Genomic DNA, 19,803 nt, shown 5'->3' with positions numbered 1-19,803 from the left:
TTAGGATCTAAAATTTAGAGTCATGTAATTAGAGTTTAGTTATTAGAATTTACATTAGATGAATTGACTAACCTTAAACCCACAACTAAGATCCTAAACACTTGACCTAAGAATTGACTTAGCAAACATTAGATGAATTTCTAATTTTCTTGGTGCAATTACGGTACCTAAATATAAATTGTATAATTTAGTAAATCGCATCCTACGCCATCAAAAAAGTTTAATTCAAATTTTATAATAATGATAACTGTAACATCCTAATTATTAAAATGTTACGTTTTCGACTGTGCCACTCTGATGATTCGAGTATTACGACGACTTTTAAAATATTTAATACTAAAATAGGAGTCTGTTTAAAACTTAAAACCGTATTTTTTCAAAGACCTTTTACTTAAAAACATAAATCCATACTCACAACCTATTTACAATAATACTTACAAAATACATATATACATATATATAATATTATTGATTTACAAACATTTCATATCAAATTCTATCCCTCTTACAAAGAATAAAAATATCTAATGTTAATCATAACAAATAAAATATTTTATTTATGATATGTACAAAATATTACAATAGATTTATTATTATTTACTATTATCATAAAGAATATAATGTTTTTAAATATATTATTTATTATCGATCTAAGTCTAATATATGCCTCCCAATTTTTTAATTCTATTTTTCGCAAACTACATCTTTAATAAAAATAAATTGTTTTTCTAAAGTAAAAATATGAAAAAAAAAAGATAAAATATAAAAAAAGTATGAAATTTTTTATTAGGTATTTTCTAACGTAAAAATATAAAAAAATAATCAATTAACTAAATTTGTTTACGTAACTATTTAAAAAAATAACTTTTAAATATCTATTATTCAATATCTTATTTCAGTTATTATTTTATATCATAAAATCTAAATTCCAAACCCTAAATTATAAATCCTACTAATCTAAAACGATAAATCCTAAAACATAATTTCTAGACCTTACACCCTCAAAGTTAAACCATAGTTGCTCAACTCTAAACTCTAAATTCTTTCTCATCAACTATAAACTCTAAATCTTGAAATTCAAATTATCAACCCTAAATTGTAAATCTAAATCCTAATTATCAACCCTAAATTGTAAATCTAAATCCTAATTTCTAAACTGTAAATCCTAATGACTAAACTCTAATTACATGACTCTAAATCCTAGATCTTAAACCTTAAATGCTTCACACTCAGATATTTAATCTGATAACCATAAATAAAAAAATCTTGGTAAGATTATTTTTCGATATGAAGATATATTAATTGTTATACATATTAATAGTGGTAATATTTTTTTATTTAATGTTAAAATAATATATATTGATATTGAAAAATTAAAAGTAAAATATAAAAGTAAATTTTAATGAAAATTTTGGTAAAATAAAAATTTAATAATTAAAAAATTATTGAAAGGTATCTTAAAAAAATAATTTAATTATTAAATTTTTTAAAAATATTTTGATAAAAATATAATTTAATTAATAAAAAATAATTTATTGAACGGTATTTTAGTAAGCAAAATTTAATAATAAAAAAATAATTTTTTTAAAAAAATGGATAAAATTAACATTAGTTAACACAAAAAATTTAAAATTGATTAAAGAAAAAACTTTTTAAAAGTTATAAGAAAGAGAATGTACATTTTATAAATAAAAAAAATACCATTTTAACATTTCTTATAAAAAAGTGGAGTGAAATTTATTATTATTATTATTATTATTATTATTATTATTATTATATTATTATTATTATTATTATTATTATTTTATTATTATTATTATTATTATTATTATTATTATTATTATTATTATTATTATTATTATTATTATTATTATTATTATTATTATTATTATTATTATTATTTTATTATTATTATTATTATTATTATTATTATTATTATTATTATTATTATTATTATTATTATTATTATTATTATTATTATTATTATTATTATTATTATTATTATTATTATTATTATTATTATCATCATCGCAACGAAAAATAGTTTTTTGTTCAAAGCTACGGATTCTCACAACAGCCTACCTTAAAAAGAAAGGTTTAATTATTTTACAGGTCCTGTAGTTTCACCGAATTTTCAATTAGGTTTCTATATTTTTTTTCTTTTCAATTGGGTTCTTGTACGTTAATTTTTTTTTCAATTAAATCCCTGTTAACGTTTAATGTCACAAAAAACGTTAGTAAATTGTGAAATGACTTAATTACCCCTATCTTCCACCTATAAACACTCTATGTTTCTGACTTATCCGAGGTTTCTCTTCTTCTCCATTTTTCATTTCCAGATTTCATCTTCCACAAACCTATAACTCAAAGTCAAAGAACCTCTCTTAATAAAAAGCTCAATTAACTATTAATTTGAATTTTTTTTATTTCAGTTTTGTACTTAAATATATTTAGTGTTTAATTTGTACAAAAAAAAAAAAAATTGCATCATCATCAACATCGTTCACCGTCCATACGCGAACCAAAACCAATCAAAGAGCAAAACCACCCAAACCATAAAAAGTTTTAAATCCACGCACCCAATTTAAAATCCACAACTTCAACCAAACACAACCATATACATCATACACCAATTGATATCCGGTTATCACTAATCCAGAAACAAAATACCTGAAACTGTTCATCACTACCTTATACCTAACAGCCATCAACCATCACTCAAACACAAACAGATCCTCAACCTTCATAAAAAAACAGGAGCAGATTGCAAAAAAAAAATTAGAACAGTTTTTTCTGTAGTAAATAAATCAATTCTTGATAAATAAAAAATGTGTTGACAAAAAAAAAAAACTTTTTCTTCGCTGAAATAGAACCTCCATCAGTGGTGTCGTCTGTCTTTCTGTTCTGATCTCTCTTTACCGAAAGCTTTTTCTGCATACAGCAGCACCACGGCCCTTCTCTCACTTTTCTATGCCGCTCCTCTGACTTCTTGCTCTTAACACCATTCACCGTTGCCATTCTTCTTCTTTTTAGCCGCTTCAACCACCATCACCATCGTCTCTTTCTCTTTCTAAAAAAAAAATAAATAATAAATAAAAGAATTTACTGAGTTTAAAAAAAAAAAGAACAAAATAAAATTTACTCTGTGACCAGAAGCTTGCATGCACAGCTGGCGTTGTCTCTGATTTCTTGTTCTTCATCTATGCTGTTTGCCAGAAACAGAGCAGAAAATATGCTTTCTTCTTCGTCACCTCTTCTTTCTTCTCACTGTCATCCTCTGGGTCGTCACTGTCACCATCACTGGCGAACTCCTCCTTACTCCTCGCCAGTGATCTGAGATTCTGCTGCCATCTCTGTCTCTTTCACCGGCGAAGTCTTCTTCTCAATCGCCAGTGACATCTCCCTTCTTCTTTGGGATAAAGTGAAAGGGGTGTTTTGGGTATTTTGAATAAATACATGTTTGTTCAGCTAACCACTCCAATCAAATAATAAGAATATTCGTGTAATAAGAATATTCGTTTTTAACCAAGAATATTCTGTTATCTTAAACGTTATACTCACAGCAGGGACTTAATTGAAAAAAAAATTAACGTATAGGGACCCAATTAAAAAAAAAAGTATAAAAACCTAATTAAAAATTTGGTAAAATTATAGAAATCTGCAGAGTAATTAAACAAAAAAGAAACGAAATGCTCATACCCATTAACAACAAAAATAGACAAAAATATTATCTTTTTTAATAATGTGTTCATGCTTCTAAATTAATCTACTTTGTTAAGTAATTAATTTAACAGAAACTGACACACTCCTACACCCACTGCTACTCCCTTAGTTCTTATCTGCAATTGCAAGTAAACAGTACCACGCGTTCAACTCACCTTATTGACACCTCACTTCAGCAGATACTGAAAAAAAAATTTTCTTCAGTAGCACAGCCCAAACAGTTAAACACAATTTATAAATATATTTTTTTGTCAATAATGGGCCAAAGTAAGGTCCAGTTAAGGCCCAAAACGGCCCGCCGCATAAGGCTCCCTAACCCGCAACTCCTTCCTCTCAGCCACCACTGCCGTTTCACTCAGCTCAGCTTCCACTCTTCTTCTTCTTCTTCTTCCAATGGAGTCAGTGTTATTTGGCTTCAGAGAAGAACCAAACCTAGAAAAAGACACCGCAAAAACATCGTCAAGTGCACTAAGATTGGTCCCCTGGTTGAGCTGGGAAGAATGGATTTTCGTCAAAAACTCTCTCTTCTCCGATTCCCCTCACTCTGTTTCCGAAGCTCTCAACAGAGTAACTAACTAACATTCTCTTCTCCGAAACTTCTTCAACCGTTTTGTAACTAACTTTTGCTATGTATCTTTCGGTGTTTGCTCTGTTTCTCAGATATCGGCGTGGCGAAGCCGCGGTTGCTTGCCAGTTGTCGTCGAAGTCACAGCTTCCATCGTTGAAATCCAGCAGAAGGATCCATACTTTAGGTAAATCCTCAGCACGTTTCCAATTTTTAATGCATTTGTTTTAGTGAAATATTTTTTTTTTTGGAAAAATTGTTACAAGACTTATTTGAAGATTGTGATTTTTTTTTTCATGTAGAGCGGATCAATCTGATGAAGCTTCTCTCTCGGAGGAGTTGCTTTCTATGCTTTATTGCATGGCAATCGTCAGGTCAGCTTCTATTTTAATTAATTTTGGAATATACAGTTACACACTAGAATTAGGGTTCAATTTAGTATTTTTCTTATTTTTATTTTTAGATATCAGTTTATCTCATAAAATGTTTTATACTGTGATGAATCAAATTGATTCATAGAATCCTTGAGGAGCTAATTTTGTATGTTTTTCAATGACTGGTTTCAGCATTTACTCTTTAATTTTGTTTCAGTGATAAATTTAAATGACAGTTTCCTATATGCTTTTTTTTTTTTTTTTAATGTATTTATATAAGGTTAGTGAATTGTGGTGTTGAGAAAACACGCAAGAAGGAATTGGTTTCAATTGCTGAGGCTGCTGAGGCAATTGGTATTCCGCGCATGCTCATTGATATTCGCCATGGTAAACAAGTATTCTTCTCTCTACATGTTGTTTATTCCTTGGTTTTTGTTTTTGTAATCATAGGATGAGTGAAACGCGGTCTTCCAAATGTGGTGTTGAACAAGCTTCAAATATTGTCTTGTTTTAATGTGGTAATGCATTTCCACTTACTTGTTGCTGTGACCGCAAATGCAGAGGGATCACATCGTGACCTTCCATCACTCAAGGTTGTTCGAAGTGCCTCTGTTAAGGTAAGGTTCATGTTAGTCTCCGTCTTGTCATTCCCTTCACTTATTGCATTATCTTTTATAGGGCACAATTCAACTAGATGGAGATATGTTCATAGGGCACAATTCAACTAGATGTTCTTTACCAAGGATTTTTGGTTTTGTTTGAAGATATTTGATTTTGGGGGTTTTGGGGGCGATGGCATGCTAATGGCACAGAAAGATTGAAAGCATTAATGGGGTTTAACTCTTTCACTGGTTGGGTTGGATGGTTGGGCCTTGACAGAATTGTTTTTTCGTTCTTTTAAAAGGGGCTCCGAGCCTTGAACTGTAGGCTGTTCTTTTATTGGTCTTGTGCACTTGACTGCCCTTACGGACTGAATATTTCCTTCACAGTTAGTATGTATAGTTCCATCCTGCAAACTTGTATGATGTTTTGCTGATAATTTCAGGCACTTGATTGGTTAAAGTCTTATTACTGGGAGCCGCAGAGCAAAGAAATTCCTTTTCAGGGTGTAGGAAATGCAAAGGTAAAAAAAGAAATCAAGTCTAAGATTCGTGAATTAGCCATCTGCCTGAAAGACAATGGGAGTTCCCATTCTAGCACTTCATTGGGAAAACGTGTGTAAGCTTTATTTGTTTTCATCATACAGCGATTTTCAATGTCTTCTACTCTTCTTTGTTCTAAGTAAAAATCTTCCTAGGATTAATCTAATTCTCTTGTATTTTTTCGTGCCTGGTGTTTTATTCATGCACAAGGAACTTGTCCTGGTAGGAAAGTATGTGATTCATTTAAAGTTGAAAGCTTAGTTTGAAACTGTGACGGTTTAAAGTTGCTTGCCCTATTATTTTATGGAGGCTGCATTTGCCTTGAATAGCAATTAGCATATGTTTGGCCTCTTTGATTTTGTTTTTCCCCCTTCATAAATTTATTCATCATGAATTCCAAAATGCTGACCCAACTTCTTCACTCATCAAGCTGGCATCAAGAATAAGAAAATGTTTTCGAAATCTAGAAACAAGTGCTGTCTATATTCCTTTGTTTTTCTTTTCCCGGGAGTTTTACATACTTTCCATATAAATGGTGATTGAATTGTACTTTTTGTTCCTCAATTATTATATGACTACATATTTTATCCAGCATGCGAAGTAGGTGTAATATACTTGACAATGCTCAATAATGTCTAATACATGATGCAGTGTCTTGTTAGGACTAATGAAGAATTGCTGCTACATAAGTATCATTCCATATTTCTGGCTCAGTATGCTTTCACCTAATTCCTAATGGAAATATTTGATTTAGTTTTGACATGTGGGAAATATTTTATCTGTAGTTTGTTGTAGTTGCCTAGTTTGGATTGAGATTTGTGTGTAATAATTAATACCTTTGTGCTGGCAAATGTTCTGTTTGGAATATTCTGAATTTCTGATAGAGTATTTTTTCTTTTAAAGGGGTGAAGCATGGTGAATTGCTTTTTGGGCGTAACAAGCATTTGGCTCTTGTGGTTGGCAAGAGCCAAAAATCACGATCTGGAGGTGGTTTAATATTCTTACTATATGATATATTGTTTACACGTTTTGTTCTGTATGCCTTTTTTATATGTTTTCATGCAAGAAGAAAACTATCTAGAGTTGGAGGCAGTACATCACAAAAAAATTGTTTCTTTAATTGAAATTAAAGTGATTTCTTATGATAGTGTAACTTCAGTTATTGTTGATGTAAAGGGTATTCAAGCACTAATCAACCTCATACTTTTTCAGGCTCAAAGAAACAGATTGCAAAGTCCTTGAAATCCATTCTTCGGCTATATTCAACCTTCTCCTCAGAGATTGTACATGTGCTGCTGGAGTATTTGTTGAAATTTTTAAGCTCCTCAGGGTTCAAAGAAAATGCAGATGATGCAACTGTTGATCTAACTGCTGAGAATATATTGTCTGATTGGAATCTTATCATAGTCAAATTGTGGAACAAGGAACCAGAATTACTCCTGAACCTTCTTAACGTTGTTCTTGATATGATTGAGACTCAGGAAGATATGAAATGTGAAGGAGGTAAGTGGCAGTTTTTTATGTACAATAATAATTGTTTAGTACTGTTGGAGATGTATTTGTTGCATGCTTTTCCCTGTAATGCGTTGCATTTAAGCATTCAATCTCTGATACTTTCTATGGCTTTTGTACTGCACTACAATGGTTTTTTCCTCCTTAAGAAAAGGTGTTTTATTTAAGCATTTTGGTTCATGATTTTATTTTCTTTGTGGCATGACTTTTATGTCCTTTGTTTGCAGTGTCTTACCAACGTCATCATCTTTCTTCTTTGTTTGCATGGCTTGTTGGAATTCTCTGCAAAACCCCTTCTGCAGCATCAAAAATGCCTAAAGGAGTTTTGGTTGAACTTCTTCGAAAATGTCTTCTAGTATCACGACTCTGCAACAAGCAGCTTATGGATTCAGCCCTTTATCTTGCAGTACTGATGGATGATACCTCTTTGTTGGATAGAGTTAGAAAGGTTTCTACTATTTGTTTGTCCAATTTAGAAATTTCTGATGATGATAACTCTTTATTGAATTCAAAGAATATATCCCAATTTGAGGAATGTATACATGAAGCAGCTAGAAAGCTAGAGTCAGTTAAACAACAGATTATGAAGAAGAAAAATCCAATGGCTATGGATTGCGAGACTAAAAAACCACAAGTGTGGACTCTGGCAAAGTCATGGAACCCATGTCCTATCGGCATGTTGCCTCGCGCTGCCGGTTCTTCTGGTTTTCTCCCTGTTCTTGACAATATTAACCAAAACCAAAATCAAAATCAAGTATCCGAAAGGGAAGACAGTTGGAAACTTATCAAACACGGTGCCAAGAGAGATGCCACTTTAGACCTTAAGCTACTTGATAACTCAACTGTTAAAAAGATGAGGGAGACCCAAGAGGAAATTGGTGAATTGAACAATGTAGTGCAAACAGAAGAGGATGAAGGGTGGCTTATGGTAGATGGAGTTTGGAAGAGAGTTATGGAAGAAGAGCTACAAGCCATTAAATCAGAAGTAAGGATTTTATTTTAACTTATGCTTCCTGTTTAGTCTTTGTCAAGCTTTAATTTATGTGATGTTATGTTATGGTCTATTATTATTATTCATTTATTTAAAGTATTCACTAAAATTTTTATTTAGAAGGGGTGGGTTATCTTTTTCCCCCTTTATAAACGAAAAAAGAAAATGGGCAATCAGGCATAGCATATTGTACCTTTTTATTTTACCTCCAATTTCATTTGTGGGAACTGCATCCACAATCAAATACACTTTGAAAACAATCCCGTAATTTGGTAGAGAAAATCCCGCAGGGGCGACCTGAGAACACATGATATGAGCAATGTAAGCTCAGATCAAACCACAGTCATGTACTCTGATGTTTTTTTTTTTTTTCTGTTACTGTCATTGTTTGGTACAATTACAAACCAATTTGTTTAAATAAAAAATATAGAAAGTGTTTCGAGTAATTTAGAAATACTGATGTTTCAATAGTTTTAGCCATTAATTTCAATCATAAAATATATACATAATCGAGATTAATGGCTAAAACCGAACTAGGAATGTACCAACTGATGACAGTCACAAGTAAAAAAGAACAAGAGAATATATGATTGCCTGTTATAATCTGAAACCCTTGAACCTCATGTGGTCTCAGGACGACCCTGTAGAACACCCCTACCTCCACATCTATTAGATACTTGTGTTTGATGAAATTGGACCATTGAATATTCATTCAATCATGTTATACCAATGTGATGATTCTATGCAACATGATTCAGTGGCTATATTTATATAGCCTCAAACTTGGTACTTCTTGGCTTATATTACATATTTACATGTACTACAACCAAGTACTTATGTGTTTAGCTTCGTGAAGTAGGGACAGGGCATGTTCCAGTTTCTGTGAGAGTACAACTTTGTACTACAGCTTCCCGTTATTATTTGTACTGCAACATGAAAATTTGGAAAAAAAAAAAAAAGAAAACCCATTAAAATCAGCAAAATGAATGTCAATGTGTTACATAATTTTTTTTTAAAAATATCCTTGTTTCTTACACAGATTTAATTGTAAAAAAAATTGTATATTAAAGAAGTATGTTTTTTTTTGGGCATGTAGTAAAGAAGTGTAGAATCGAGAATTATTCTGGGGTTGATGGGTCATGGTCATGGGTCCAATATGAGCTGTGTAACGTGAAACTTGAAATACCATAAATCGTAGCGACCCCCCCCCCCTTCTCTCTCTCCCTTCTCTCTCTCTCTCTCTCTCTCTCTCTCTCTCTCTCTTCCTTCGTTATTTTTCTTCTCTTCTCTTATATTCTAATTTAGGTCTACAAAATTAGCAAAAAAGTTTGTAGAAAAAAACTATGGGAAAATGAAGAAAAAACATATCTATCTTAGTTAACTCTACAACTCGTAAGATAGCACTTAACGAAACTATTTATTATATTTTTATGAATTTAGCTAACATATGTCTTGAAACATATTAAGATTATTATTAATAAAAAATTTTACATTTTTTATTTTAATAAATATATTAAAAATTTAAAATTAAATTTTTATAATGATTTTTAATTAATAATGAATAAACTATTATTTCTATCGATAGAAGTTGAAAACGCTAACGAATCTATCCACAGAAGAAAAAAATTACCAAATGTATCCATTAATAATGATATCTGTGTATCAAAATTATCCAATCGTTAATTTGGCGTTGACTATGTTCGTGATCCTCCCTACGTGGCACATTACAGCGTTACGTGGTTTAGGAGTCTTCATACATGAAAATTGTGATTTATTTTGTATTAAAATATAAATGGTAGTTATCTACCAAAAAAAAATATAAATGATAGTTAAAAAATTATTTAAAAAAATAAGCGCGTTTCACAAAACAAAGGTTAGAATCGTAGGAGAGACAAATTGTTCTTTTTCTTCACTCAAACATTACATCCCATCCATTTCTGTGTAGGTTAGCTGCAGACGATAATCACCTAAATCTACTAACTTCAGCTTCAATATTTCCTAATTTCATGAGCATCTTCACCTCAGCCTCAAGAACATTTTCGTGCATCTTTCTTTTTGAAAAAGCTCTCCTCAAACCCTCCTACTGATCTTCGATTTCGTCTACCTATACAAAGTAGCTGCAGTCTGAAGTCTATCAATGGCAGAAAAACTTAGATCGGAAATATATTCACTTCGAATAAAACAAAATGTACAAAGGGTATATCTTCCATTTGGGACAGCGGACAAATCACCTCCTATGATTTATTGCCATCTCCGACTGCAATAAAGTCACATCCAACCCACGGAAGCATCTCCCATTGAACTTTTTATCATGCACCAGCTTTAAAATTGAGTTTCTAGATACACTACAACTCCCATTCAAAGATGGGGTAAAGAATCTACGCCTTGATATTGGAATATCTTCGAAAAATTTTGTTAATCTAAGGCTAGGGTTCGTGTTTGAGATGAAAAAAGTTTTAAATTTAAAAAATTTTAGGATTTAGGGTTCATTATAACGGTCACACAGCTCATCAGGTCACATATGAAGACCCTCTAAGCCATGTAACGCCATAATGTGCCACGTAGGGAGAGTCATTAACGGAGTCAACGTCTGAATAACGATTGAATAGTTTCGATAAGCAGATGTTATTGTTGATGGATACATTTGATAATTTCTTTTTTCTATGGTAAATTTGTCAGCATTTTTAATTTTTATGAATAAAAATAGTAATTTACTCATTACTGATTTTATCATATATATTTGAAATATATGTTAGTTTAATTCTATTTTATTTAATACATAAAAATTATAAATGAAACAAAAATTGAGGCCTTGGTATCAAGCTAAATTCGAACAAGTGATTATTACGAGGATTAACATGCATTCTTTGCATTGCACGAGACCCAAAAGAAAAACAGTGTCAGTATATATGAGAGTAAAACCAAGTTATTAGTACTTAGTAATAGTAATAAACATAGAATAACCTATGATACGCATTCAGAGGAAAAGAGAAGCTTGTGAAGTTGCCCTTTCCTACCACCTTTAACTACACTTCCATAATTTTCTAATTCCCCTCCAACCCTTGACTTAAAATTGTTGTCTTTCCTAGGTGTAAAAAAATTAAAAATAATAATAATAATATATTATGATGCTGCCATCTCTTGTATTCTTTTGCCTTTCAAGCACTCTCTCCACTAACCATCACTTCTTTAACCTTTTAATCCTTTGAATCACACTTAGTTTTTTCAAAGAAAAGATCCAGAAAGGAACATGCACTGTGACCTACGGCTTCTGACAATTCTGTGGTCTTATTCTAAAATAATACGCACTTCCAATAAAGAACAATCATGTAAATATGCGTTATTTATTTTTTATTTTCTTTATTACATCAATAATCAATATTAGTATGATGAAAATAATAATAAAAGTAAATACCATTTTCGGTCCCTAACCATTTGTCCAATGAACTTTTCATCCCCTAAGAAATCTAAACACTCAAATCGGTTCCTATCTATTTTTATATATGTCCTTGATTAGGGACCGAAAAGGGCATTTACTCAAAGTAAATAGAGACTGGAATGTACATATATCAAAGTAAATAGGAACCGATTTGGATATTTAGATTTCTTAGGGGAAGAGAAATCTATCGAACAAATAGTTAGGGACCGAAAATGGCATTTACTCTAATAATAATTATTAGATGTATGGATGGATGAAATATTGTTTTTTCTTTTCACCTTACTCTATTCAATAAATTGAATCATAATCACAACTTTAATAGTATAAAATGGAGATAAAGTTATGTTAACTTAATATGTGTATGTAAGTAATTATTTAATTTAAAAAATGGAGATAAAGTATGTTATAAAAACTATGTATATTGATTTGGATGAATGGGACCTTTTTGACAGAAAAAGAGTGGTGAATAAGAAATCCAAGTAATAAGAAATCCATGACTTTAGGTGCAAAATGAAATTCATGATATATGTATATAGATTAAAGGTATTGTCCTTTGCATGTGAAATTTCATCATTATTTGGCTGAGATTCGGTGGTGAATTTTTCATGTATATTGATGAGACGCTCCTTAGCAGGAAGCACCTATCATTCATATTACTTTATTAAGGTAGAAACATCAAACTCACAACCCCACCAACAATTTTTCCTTTTAAATTTATTTTAAAAATAAATTAAAAAAAAAGAAAGGAATAAAACAAGGAAAAAGACTGATTTATTTCGGCTAATTTTTTTATATATGAATAATTTTAACGTAAAATACGAAAATATTTAATTATTTTAGTATTTTATAATATTATGATAACAACAGACGTTTTATAATAAAATATTTTTTAATTATGAAAAGACAAAATGTCATTAACGCTTTGTAAAAAACTCACAATAGATTATAACACATAATTGAGATTATTTTTAGAAAATTCACTCTTAATAATTTAATATTAAAAAGATTAAAGTATCGTTTTTGTCCCCAACGTTTGGAGTAAATCTTATTTGTGTCTCTAACATTTAAATCGTCCTATTTGTATCCCTAACGTTTGTAAAAGTGATTCAATATTATTCTGCCGTCAATTACACATCATGAACATTTTAGTTTGAGTTTTAAAAATTTCTTCTTGAAGTTAGAATACAAATGTCTGAGATAGAATTAATGATCTACTCCGAAAAATAGCTCATCAAATGTTGAAACTAATTCCTACAACATTTACGTAATTCACTTTTATAAGGACATAATTTAATCAAAACACAAATAGTGGATATAATATTAAAATCGAACACATCCAAGTGGGACCTAATTGAGAATGAATACATCTAAGTGAAAATAATTGAAAAATATAATCTAATTTGTTAGTATAATTGATAGTAGGATAACATTGAATCATTTTTATAAACGTTAAGGATACAAATAAGACGATTTAAACATTAGGGACACAAATAGGACTTATCCCAAATGTTGGAGATAAAAACGATACTTTACTCGTATTAAAAAAATCGTTTGTTTCATTGCCCACTAATGAGCAATTCCCTTAAAAGGATGATATATTTATTAAAATGTTGATGAATTATTGATATTAAAATATTCTCTTCAACAGATATTTACTATATGTTATCACATTATTAAAATTATTTAATTAATCAATGCATGAATTACCTAACAAATTAATTACATACGAATATTTGTTGTCTAGTTAGCAATTTAAAACAATATTGTATATACTATACATATAATAATAATAATAATCTTATATATATATGTATTGACACATACATTAGTTGTTAATTCTTAGGTTTACCATCTACCAAAAATAAATGAATAAATATTAGGTTTACCGTTGTGTTCTTTAGCAAGTTGCAAAATATCTTGTAACATGGAACATTCAGGAATAATATAGTACAACTCCTTGTCTAAAAAGAAAAAAGAATAATATAGTACAACTCAATTTCTAAGCTCTTGAAAACTATATATAGGCAATGCTTAATTAGCTCACCAATTCGTTTTTTTTTTCTCTCGCAAAAGAACAAAATATACTTAACTTGCTCAGCAAAAAAATATTTTCATCACTAAAACAAATGCTTAGTCCTTTTTAGTCCACATTAACATCTCTTTTAAAAATCCAAACTTCGTTATGTTCACTCAAAAATTGGAAAGACATCATTATTATAATTACATGTCCTTTTGAATAATAATGTCACTAACAACCTTGAACAGAAGTTTAACGGTGGGGAAAATAATTAATATTTAAATTTTGTTTATATCTCTCTTCACAATAACAACCTTTTGTTTATAAGTCTTAAAATTATTTCAAAGGATGGAAAAAGAAATCATGAAGTAAACACAAATTATCCCATTTTTTAAGTTCCTATAAAACATTAATCGATATAAAATCTAGTTTAGTAAAAATTTTTAAAGATATTTTTGTTTTTATATATTTTATTTTGTATTTAGCAAATTCAAAAGATTATATACTTATATTTTTATTTTGAGAAGTTAAAAATATTTTCAAAATTACCTATTAGTATACTTTTATAGTTTATATTTATCGAAAGTCATAATTTTTTTGATTTATTAAGTATATATATAATTTAATTTTGATACACTATCAGCGTAAAACTATTTTATATATTTTATATATGTATCTAATCATATAATACTATATTAATAAAAATAATTATTTTTTATATTAATCGTATGAATGATTATAAAAAAAAAACAGTTATGATTATATAACAGTATAAAACGTATTACACTGGCCGGCCATGTATAAAAATTAACCTCATATATATATATAATCTTTCAAACCTTCCCTTTTAGTAAATTAATCCAATAATATATAGTTTGCTTTTTGGAGGCATGCATCTTCTCTATCTCTATTTTTTTTTTCATTTTTATTTTAAAAATTTATTAAATTAGTTGACACATGGTGATGATCTTCACATGTTATGCATTTAGATTTGTGCTTTGGTAGCATAAAAGACAAAAACTTTCTCTTCTAAAAAGGAATGCATAGTGGGTCACATGGAGATGGAGATAGGTCATGTGATGCAACATATGTTGTCCATTTTAACACTGCATATATAAGCTGAAACCTGATGAAGATGCTGGTAATATTATTTTGGAATAGAATCTTCTCATTATTGAATATCTATTTGGACCCTTCTGGATTCTTAGGCACTAGTGATAATATATGATCATGTATTTGCATAGAGGATTCCCTGTAGACTTTGACCACCAAACATGATTTTTTTTTATTTTTATTTTGGTTGCTTACGGTATTTTTTAATCCGATAAGTCAAGAATTAATTTGTCGTGGATCTAAACTCTATTTAAAAGTCTGTCACTGATCAATAGGTTGCTGCATGCACAAGGCGGAATTCGAATCTCCGACACTTACTTAAATAGACGAGTGAGTTGACCACTACTCAACCAACCTAAATTAGTTACCAAACATGATTTTTGATTGTGAGATAAAAATCAAAGGCTAATTAGGTTTTGCTTGGGATGCTATATATATTTTTAGAAGACTAGAAAGCCACCATTATTGTGTGTCACTTTCCTCATAATTTTCAAAGTAAGAAAGGAAAGTAGAAAGGAAAGTGATGAATGAATGAATGATATGATTGAATGTGACTCCTTCAACAATGGAATCTAGACATAGCTAGAAGGTTTATATATTTCTGAGATGGATCATCATATATATTATTAGTTGCAAATTTTTAATAATAATAAGATAATGATTACTGTATATTTTATTTAACTTATGTTTTTGTAATAATTATTTATTTGTCATTATTATTATTATATGTTATAATGATAATTATATATTTTTTGTGGTCATCAAAAAATTTTTTATTGACAATATAATTACTGTTAAAACCTTTATTTTAACGACAAAACATAATACGGCTAATGCATGTCTTATTGTCGATAAATAAATTAACAATTATTTTAATTGTCGCTAAAAATAAAATAAACGACCGCTAAAAATATTTTTTTCTAATAATGCTATTAAAAAAATTAAAATCTCTATACTTATCTAATCAAATTACATAATAGAAATATTAGATGATCAATTTTTTTACCAATGAGTTATAGCTCAAATGACATAATCTCTCCATACTCATTTAAGAGGTCGCGGATTCGAGTCCTATCTTTGGTAAAAAAAAAAAAAAAAAACTTGTGTATTTGCACAAATTTTACATGTTTATTATGCATGATGAGCTGAGTTTTACAATTTAATTTTTTCTTTTTCGAATTCCTCATATTCACATATAGATTCTCAAATTTTATTATCTAAATTATTTATAGAGTGAATAAATATTTTTATATATTCTTTAAATAACATATATACAAAACATTTTGTGTCTTTATTTAAAGAGAATTATGAGGTATATATGTTTGAGAAATGATCACTTTAAATGTGCATAAAAAATGTCAATATATAATATTCCATCAATATATATAATTGAAAACTATAGGAGGTAAGTTGTTATTCTTCATTGAACTCTCTAGGGTCACGGGTATGCTTTGGATTGTTCAAAAAATGAATAATGGTCAGAATGTTCTACCCTATTTACTAGGTACAATTACTATAATACTTACACTTTCTTTCTGTTATGCTCTAATGATCTACACTAGGCAACATTATTGAACTACGTATATTATATATAGTAGCAATAGATGGTTAAAAAAACAAAATTCGAACCTATGAAATACGGACACTTCATTGAATTGTGGTGTCTGCGTGTCAGACACATTTTGGACACAATATTCACCGATATTGGTTCAACATGCGTATCTGTTGTGTCCAACTGTGTCTTAATAAAAAATAAAAAAATTTTCTCCAGACACACCTAGACACACCTAAATATCATCACGTGTCAGCGTGTCCAGTCTTATTCTTAACATATATTCTTAAAATAAATTTAGATATAGCATATATTATTATTTATTAAAACAAAAAATATTTTAAATACTTGATATAATTAAAATAAGATATTAAAAATAATAAAAAAATTTAATTTATATTTTAATATCAATAAAATATTAAAATATCATTACGATTTATCTAAAAAATACTTTATATTTTATATGTATGCGTGTCCCTGTGTTATATAAGATTTTAAAATTCGTGTGTCGGCGTATTCTGTGTCGTGTCGTGTCCCGTGTCCGTATCAGTATCCGTGTATCATAAATTCTAACTTAAGAGTAATTCTAATAGAATATTTGTTGAGTATCACTTTTAATTTTTATAATAATTATTGAATTAATTTAAAAAAAAGACCAACAAAATATTATCACTATATTGATTAAATTGATTAAATAAATATTGTAATATTATTAAATTAAAATAAGATTAAGTATTGAAATAATAAATTTTATATTAAGTTTTAAATTAATTTTTATAATATATAATTTTATAAATATTTATGTAATATTTTGTAGGATTTAAAATTAAATTAAATTAAAATCTAGATTGGAGGTGCTCTAAATATGGTGATCCTCGTGATGATCATCATAACCCAACAATGATCCCCCACAAAAATTCCCTAACAAATTAAAGAAGAAAAAGTAAATTCTTCTCCTCAGAAAATAAAAGAGGACGGTTTGGATATGATAGCTCAAAAAAAGAAAATAACAATAGTGTTTATCTTTTTCTGTGCGACACTTTTCTAACTTTCTTAATTATAAGCTATAAATAAAAAAGCCATGATTTATGTGATAAGGCAGAAAAAAAAAAAAACTTTCTATCCTATCAATCCTTAGTCTTTTATTAGAATATATGATTTGATTCAATTTAATTATATGAAGATTATTTTGAGGTAATAAGAATTTAAAATGAAATGTCAAATAAAAAGTAATAATATTTTACTTTACAAATTCCATCATTATCTATCACTTTAATTAGGGACACGAATTAATATTCAAATATGAAGAAAACCCAACCTTGGACAAAGTAACATATTAGTTGTGAGTTTATTCAAGGGAAAAAAGAAAATGGTGGAAATTTAAATTAAATCGATAATGCTAAAAAAACAAAAAAAATCAGATTTATCTTATTTAATATTTATTAATTATTATAATAATTAATAAATATTAAATAAAATAAATTTGACTAATTTTAACAAAATTTTTTTAGTTACTAAATATTTTTGAATTAAATTATATTTTTTAGATTTAAAGGGAAAAAAAGGAAGGGACCAACAAATTGAACAATGTCTGACAATAATGGTAATATATAGTGGGCCAAATGGATATAAATAAAAGTAAGTACTTTTTGGAGGATTATCACAACCTTCCAAGTTTCAGTTCCATTTCCATATATAAAAAGTGTGCGTCTTTGCAGGAATATGCAAATTTAAATACTATATCATTCACCTTAATTATTAGCCTAGGAAATTGCACAAGGCATGAGAAATCTTTAATTTTTATCTAATTATTAATTTTTACTCTTTTTTTTTTAAATTACTGATTTATCATTTCTGCGTATACTCTTTTATTTTTTATTTTTATTTTTTTTCATAATCTAACAACTTAGATGGAAATTATTTTGATTATGTATTCACTTTGCCAATGAACATGAACATATAATGGTGATTACATCCAAATGGTGCTGTACAGTAAGAAAATTTGGAGAATCCTATATAAAAATATATATTTTCCCTACTATTGTTTTATTTGATCTGAAAAATAAAAAAGTATAAATAAAAAATAGAAAGGAGCTCATCTCTCAAGAGGCAGCTAATAAATAGTTCATAGGATTTTAGGAAATTTTTTTTTTTAATGTTTGTTACTTTTTTAAAATATTTTTAATATTTAATTTTATTTAATTTTATTATTAATATTTTTTATTCATTTAATTTTTGTTCTTAATATTTTTTATTTGTGTTAAAATTATTTTTAAAAATTTTTAATTTTATCCTTAAAATTTTACATAAAGTTAATGTATAAGAGTAATTTTAACACAAATTAAAAATATTAGAGACAAAATTAACTATGACTAAAAGTTAAAAATATTTTTTTAAAAAATTATAAATATTAAAAACAAAAAATATACTTTATCAAAAAAAAATTTATTATAACTTATTCTAGAAATACTCAAAATTTGTTTTTACCGAACATGGTCATATATGCTTCATAAAGTTAGTAAACAACTGAGATTAAATTAAGAGAAAGAAACAAAAAGTAGTTATAAAAGTCATATTATATTGTCATTATATATGTTCTCTACCTCATAAAAGTTGTAAAACTATTAGTATATTTTCAATTAAAATAAGATGATTACAGATAAATTATTATTTATTTCGGCTATTGTACAGTACATGCATTTAAAATAGGACTAATATAACATGTTTATTTTTTATTTTTGTGAGAGACAAAATAGCTTTATAAGGTTGTGTTTGAATTTTATTTTTTAAAAATTTAAGGATATAGAGAGTAGAGACAATGAAATAAAGAGATATATAGAAACTTAGTTTTAGAAAAAAACATTAAATATAAGAATTTTTCATTTATGAGACAAAAAAATTGTGTCTACTATTTATGCTTGTGCGTCAAAGAATAGTAATAATATACAAACGCAAAAACAAATGATGAAAAATTAAATTTGTTACTTTTAAATCGTAACATATACTAGTTTATATTATGATGTATTATACAGTTGTTATAATTATAGTGGTTATAGCAACTATAAAATTTGTGTAATATTTAAAAAGTATGATTAACATTATGGTCATATCTTTTAATTTAAAAATATAATCAAATAAAATATTAATAATAATGATAACAAATATTATCTTAATTTTAACTATATATGTATTTTTTAAAAATTGTCAAAATTTTATAACCCCTAAAATAATTTTCTTAAAATTCATTATATATTATATATTGAATTTAATTTTGATATATTGTCAGTGTAAAATTGTTTTATACGTGTATTCAGTTACGTAACGTCACATTGACCACGTGAATAATCATTTAAAAGAACAAATATAATTACCCAA

General features: G+C 28.0%; 2 long non-coding RNA genes and 1 other non-coding gene across 4 annotated transcripts; 1 reads left to right on the top strand and 2 right to left on the bottom strand.

Annotated features, from left to right (window-relative positions):
• Positions 1–2,551: 2,551 nt before the first annotated feature.
• On the bottom strand, positions 2,552–3,458 carry LOC112735713 (uncharacterized). The gene is made up of 2 exons (XR_003168517.3): positions 3,143–3,458; positions 2,552–3,070 (listed from the first exon to the last, which is right to left on the bottom strand). It is a non-coding gene; the product is annotated as an uncharacterized lncRNA (long non-coding RNA).
• Positions 3,459–3,569: 111 nt separating this feature from the next.
• On the top strand, positions 3,570–8,416 carry LOC112736685 (uncharacterized). Its single transcript, XR_003812921.2, has 9 exons — positions 3,570–4,290; positions 4,384–4,475; positions 4,591–4,662; positions 4,943–5,049; positions 5,224–5,279; positions 5,708–5,876; positions 6,708–6,791; positions 7,017–7,307; positions 7,544–8,416. It is a non-coding gene; the product is annotated as an uncharacterized protein (transcript).
• LOC114925052 (uncharacterized) lies at positions 7,796–9,049 on the bottom strand. 2 transcript variants are annotated; one of them, XR_003812923.2, is made up of 3 exons: positions 8,902–9,049; positions 8,501–8,604; positions 7,796–8,034 (listed from the first exon to the last, which is right to left on the bottom strand). It is a non-coding gene; the product is annotated as an uncharacterized lncRNA (long non-coding RNA). The 2 variants fall into 2 exon arrangements; XR_003812922.2 differs by having other exon boundaries at positions 7,796–8,029.
• Between the last annotated feature and the right edge of the window lie 10,754 nt (positions 9,050–19,803).

Source organism: Arachis hypogaea, chromosome 13, assembly GCF_003086295.3.
Source record: "Arachis hypogaea cultivar Tifrunner chromosome 13, arahy.Tifrunner.gnm2.J5K5, whole genome shotgun sequence".
NCBI lineage: Eukaryota > Viridiplantae > Streptophyta > Magnoliopsida > Fabales > Fabaceae > Arachis > Arachis hypogaea.
Note: the sequence above shows the minus strand (reverse complement) of the source record. Positions and strands in the feature narration are given on the sequence as shown.